The sequence below is a fragment of the Nicotiana sylvestris genome, chromosome 11 (genome assembly GCF_000393655.2).
Source record: "Nicotiana sylvestris chromosome 11, ASM39365v2, whole genome shotgun sequence".
NCBI lineage: Eukaryota > Viridiplantae > Streptophyta > Magnoliopsida > Solanales > Solanaceae > Nicotiana > Nicotiana sylvestris.
The window spans coordinates 29,464,808-29,470,506 of NC_091067.1; positions in this window are offsets into that span (position 1 = coordinate 29,464,808).

A 5,699-nucleotide genomic window follows, 5' to 3' on the forward strand; every position below is an offset into this window, starting at 1 on the left:
AACCTCGTATTTATAGCTACCCCCTGAGATTTCAGCTACCGCGGGCCGCACCAAAACGACCGCGGTCCGCGCAAACACAACCGCGGCCGCACAGGCCTTCCTCTGCAATGACAGGATTTAGTATTTTGGCCATAACTTTTGCTACAAATGTCCAAATTGCGATATCTTTAACTTTCTGGAAACTATACACGAAGAGATACAACTTTTATTTTTGAATCACCTCAAAATTCCTTGTAGATCAAAAGATATGAGCTTCCGAAGTAGGACCAGTAGAACATTTCTTCACCGCGGCCGCGCCCACTTTTGTACGGTCCGTGCGACACCTACCGCGGCCGCGGCCGCTTTTGTGCGGTCCGCACTGCACTCACCGCGGGTGCACTTATTTTTGTGCGGACCGCGTGGGTGAGTTCTGGGGCCTGCAACCCTCCTGGACCTGCTGCAGCTATGATTTTCGGCCTAAAACATCCCGGAACCTATCCGGGACCCCGAAACTTCAAACTAATTGTACCAACACATCCCATGACATCGTTTAAATTGTTCAACACTTCGGAACGCTTACAACAACATCAAATCATCAATTTAACATAGGATTCAAGCCTAAGAACTCCAAGAACTCTTAAATTATGCTTTCGATCAAAAAGTCTATCAAATCACGTCCGAATGACCTGAAATTTTGCACACACATCCCAAATGACACAATGAAGCTACTGCAACTCTCGGAATTCCATTCCGACCCCTATATCAAAATCTCGCCTATCAACCGGAATTTGCCAAAATATCAATTTCGCCAATTCAAGCCTAAATCTTCTCTACAACTCCAAAACCCATTCCGATCGCGCTCCTAAGTCACAAATCACCTCCCGAAGCTAACCGAACCATCGGAACTCACATCCGAGCCCTCTAACATATAAGTCAACATCCGGTTGACTTTTCCAACTTAAGCCTTCTTAAAAGAGACTAAGTGTCTCATTTCTTACCAAAATCCTCTCCGAACTCAAACTAATCAACCTGATCACATAAAACACGGATACGAAGCATAAAGAAGCTGAAATGGGGGGAAACGGAGCGGTAACTCATGAGACGACTAGCCGGGTCGTCACAGTCCCTGAAACTATAAACCATATTTTTCTTGAGTGTCATAATGCTATTGCACTTTGGGCTACTCTTAATATATCTGCTACACAAATAAATACTCCACCTCAAATTGCTCGTACATCTTGGTTACACAACTTTATACATAAGCAACCTTTATCATCCTTTTGTCACATTCCATCTTCCATAATCTTGCCTTTTGCTTTGTAGCAGTTATTATCTATAAGAAATAAAAATTATTTTGATCGTTAACATATTAAGTCAAGTATTCCTTTACTATACAAACAGGCTGCTGAATTTTATTATCTCACAAATCCTACAAAAAGAAATACATCATCACTACCTCTATATATAAAATGGCATCCACCAAACAGACATTTTTTAAGTTAAACATTGATGGTTCTTCATCCTACACTCATAATAAATGTGGTATTGGTGGGTTGTTTCGCAATCAACATTGCAAATGGATTATAGGATTTGCAGGAAGAGCACAACATGGCTCCAGTGTTCAGGCAGAATTGCCGGCACTTCTCATGGGGCTAAAAATTGCTATCCAGCATCAACTCACACCACTGACCATCAAGACAGATGCAACTGCAATACTTGGTATGTTAAATACACTCATAATGCAATACACTAATTTAATCAATGAATGCATGTTATTACTCCTACAGCTGGATAATCCAAAGATTCAAAGCATCTACAGTTGCATACTGTCTAGCTAAATATGGAGCAATGCATGCGGAGGCTAGTTGTATACTTTTTGGAAGTCCTCCACTTTTTGTCACGCCTTTTTACCAGCAAGATCAAGATGGAATGCTTAGAAGAAGACTGCTCAAATCAACAAATATGATATGCAATAGTAGTTCCCTAACCAGTACTGTGTCTAGTAGTAGTGTTGTAGTAACAAATCCAGTTTCTGTGTATGACAATCGTTCCCATAAGGGCGACATAGTATCCAACTCTAGTTCTCTTCAACTGATGCAACTTATGCATCCAACAAACTCTTGTTTACGTTTTTAAGTATCTATAATATGTTTATCTTTTTAACCAAAAAAAAAAAAGAATAAATGTCAAGCATTTCACTGAATTTGGCGTGAGGAAAAGAAACTCAATACTCCTACGTAATACTCTTATTTCCCAAAAATAATATATTTTTTAAATGTCCTAAATATTATGATTTTCTACTTAATTCAAATAAGGAAAGATACCAAAATTTTAGCTGATTTCAAAGTCCTAAAATTTATGAAAATAATTAAATTACGATTTTGTCTAATATAAATTCTATTTCTAAAGGGTAAAAAAGGCGAACGACATTTCGTTAAAGGCCTTCGTGCTTTTAATGTAGTATAGATATAGATATAGATACATTCGTGCCATGCACGAATATTATTTGTCAAATATTATAACGCGTACCAAAAATAAAAATAAAAACTTTTAATTGCATATATATTATAAAATTAATCATGGATATGAACGAATTTTAATAACCAGTTCCTTAAAATAATTTTTTTACAGAATATAACATATAGTCTAATAAACTCATTAACCTTATAAAAAAAAGTTTATTATACTCATCAATAAAGTTTTGACGCAATCACAGGACAAAGCGAAACTATTTGGAATCACATAGTTAGAGATTAAAGTTGTAAAATCACGTTAAGAATACAACAATACCTTCTTCTTTTATTATGCAAAAATTACTTTAGTTCAGTCTTAATGATTCATGTTATGGAAATTATTCTTGTTATTTTAAGATTCATTAATGACAATGTCTAGATTGATTAATTGTAATACGTCTCTAATATTAAAATTGATTTACTATTTAGAAACAAATCTCATTAACAGCTACCTTAAAAGAAGCAGTTTAATGCCATCTAACTTATTTATTGTATCACATCAGTTTCCGAAAGCAGTTCTTATTCTGACTTTTTTTCTTCGCTTGTTTGATACTATAAGATATGGAATTAATTAAGACTTAAGAGCTTATTTGGAATTTCCTTCAGTAAAAGAACTTTAAACCCGGAAAGAATTGGAATTCTTAGTCAATTCGTTCAAAGTTATGTGCTTTCCATTTTTGAAAGGTTAGAAAGATAAGAATACACATTTTATTCTGGTCCGACAGAATATATATGTTCCAATATAATAAGGAAAGAAAAAAGTTTATTAAGGGTAAAATATATGGCAAAACTTAGAAGATTCCGGACTCTAAATATTAGGCAATGGAATCAATATAACAATTTTATTTAGTATAAAATTTCTTCAGTATTAGACAATCAATTTTGTAGGCTTGGTAGGCTACGTTCAAGATGTACCAAAAATATTTGACCCAACGTATTTGTAGTTTAATTTAAATCGAAAAAGAGTTTCAGCCTTAGGTGATTTACGATTATATCTTTAAGTTATATAAATATTTAAGGGTATAAAAGTCGATCAATATTTAAAGGATATTTTACTCGTTCAACATTTAGCATACATTATTCGTGTTTTTATAATAATATAGATAGATAGATATAAATATAAATAGATATAGATATAGATAAACCATTTATTTATATTTATGTTGTTTCTTAAGGATTCACGCAGCGTATCCTAATATTAGTTTAATAAGAAAAGGAAATTATAAAAGGGAATTACCCAATTTGAACGGAGACGCTATTTACGAGTTGTAAATTGTGTCAAAAGTCCGTTAAGAATAAACCTAATCCAACTTTACCTTGAATTATGCAAAGTGCTATAAAATCTGACTAACACGAAAATATTTACTCATCATCCGTAGTTCCAAATCATTTATTCTCTTAACTCTATCATCTCTTCGAGGGATTTTTCCATTTCATGAGGTTGAATCCGAACCACTTTTCTATTTTGAGAGGCTGAATTCAAAAACTCTTACTAAGGATAAAATAGTTTCATCCATCCTAAATTAGCTTGTTATTATTCTCTTTCTTTCGTATTCTGAAACTAAGAAGATTTCCTAGCAATGAAAACTCAAAGATTCAGTGTTATTGCACTCATATTTCTCCTCTTTATATTGTTCTCGTCCACTATTGGATGGACAGACAAACGCATAGAAAATTGCGTAAAGCTTTCATTTACTCCAATGTCCAAGGAAGTATATGAAGAAAGTTTTTGGCCTATCCATGAATGCAACGAGCTATTCAGCATGCTATTCCTTGGTTATGAGGTAACAAATAGATGGCCAGTATCAGAATTCTACGAAGCTCTAAAACAAGTTTCAATTTTTAACAATAATGAAACTGCATTAACACAACATATTTGTTATTTAGCCTTCCCTAAGAAAGTTATGGATAGTGCTTCCCACATCAAAAGGCCTTTCAGATTGTTTCCACCTCAAGATTCAGCAGAAGTAACATGCTTGGCTTTTGATCCAACTATGATCATCCATCAATATTGTGATTCCAATTGCTTCTAGTACTTTTCTTGAATTATGAATTTGCAGATTTATTTATGCCTATGAATCAATGAAATTATTTTTGGAGTTACTGGTTTAATGTAGTACGTATCATTACGAAATTTGTAATTTATATAGTGGATAACCCAAATTTTGATCTTAATCTACATAAATTATATATTACCAATACAATATAAAAATATAGTGTAATTCTATTGAGAAACCAAAGATACAACTTATTGTCCAAGTCCAATAACTTCACTGAAAAAATCTGCACCTCAAAAACACTTGAGAATCCAAAAAACAAGAGGGTTAATAGTCTCTTCAATTTTGAAGAAATTTTTTTTGTCTTCAATTACATATATTTATAGAAATATCACAACATCCAAAGCAGCATGTCACCAAGTCGTACCTTTTTGCAAAGTTAAAGTATACTCACATCTCTTTGACACACCTGCATTGTGTTGACTGTTGAGTCATAAGATCAACACAGTGATGTCCAACAGTAGGGGTGGACATAAAATCCAAAAAATCGAATTCCAATCGAATTAATTTGGTATTTCAGTATCGATATATTTGGTATTTCAATATCGAATTTTCGGTTATTCAATATTTTGGTTTGATCCTCGATATTGAGGTTTTGATATTTCAGCCTATCGAAATACCGAATTATTTAAGTAAATATTTCTTTACTGCCCAGCCCAAGTTATCAATTCACAGCCCAAAATTTCAACTTTGTTACCCTTAGCTAGTAATCCAGCAAGACTAAGCCCAACGCCCCAACCTAGGTTTAAGTTAATATTGAGTACGTTGGTTCACTTCCAATCTTTCATGTAAAATTTGTGCCGTACTTTATATCTATTTTTAAAGGTGGTTGACTTATGATTCATTTATGTTGTAAGAGCCATTGTTTGGGGCTTCATTTTGGATATTATTTGTGAATTCTTGTTTATCCCTAGTGCTGAACATGATGATGGATGACTTGTGCTTCTTATTATGTGAGCTTTTTCTTTCATGTTATTATACATCACTTTCTTGGTTCCTTCTTCTTGTTAATTTGTTGGATTTCTTTTGAGATTGCGACAAAGAAAGAAAATAATGGTTGGTGAATTTGTTTGGAATTGGAGGAACTACTCGAAGGGTTTTTATGTATGTAATTATGTATAGATAAGGGCGCAGAAGGGGTTTCTCTTTT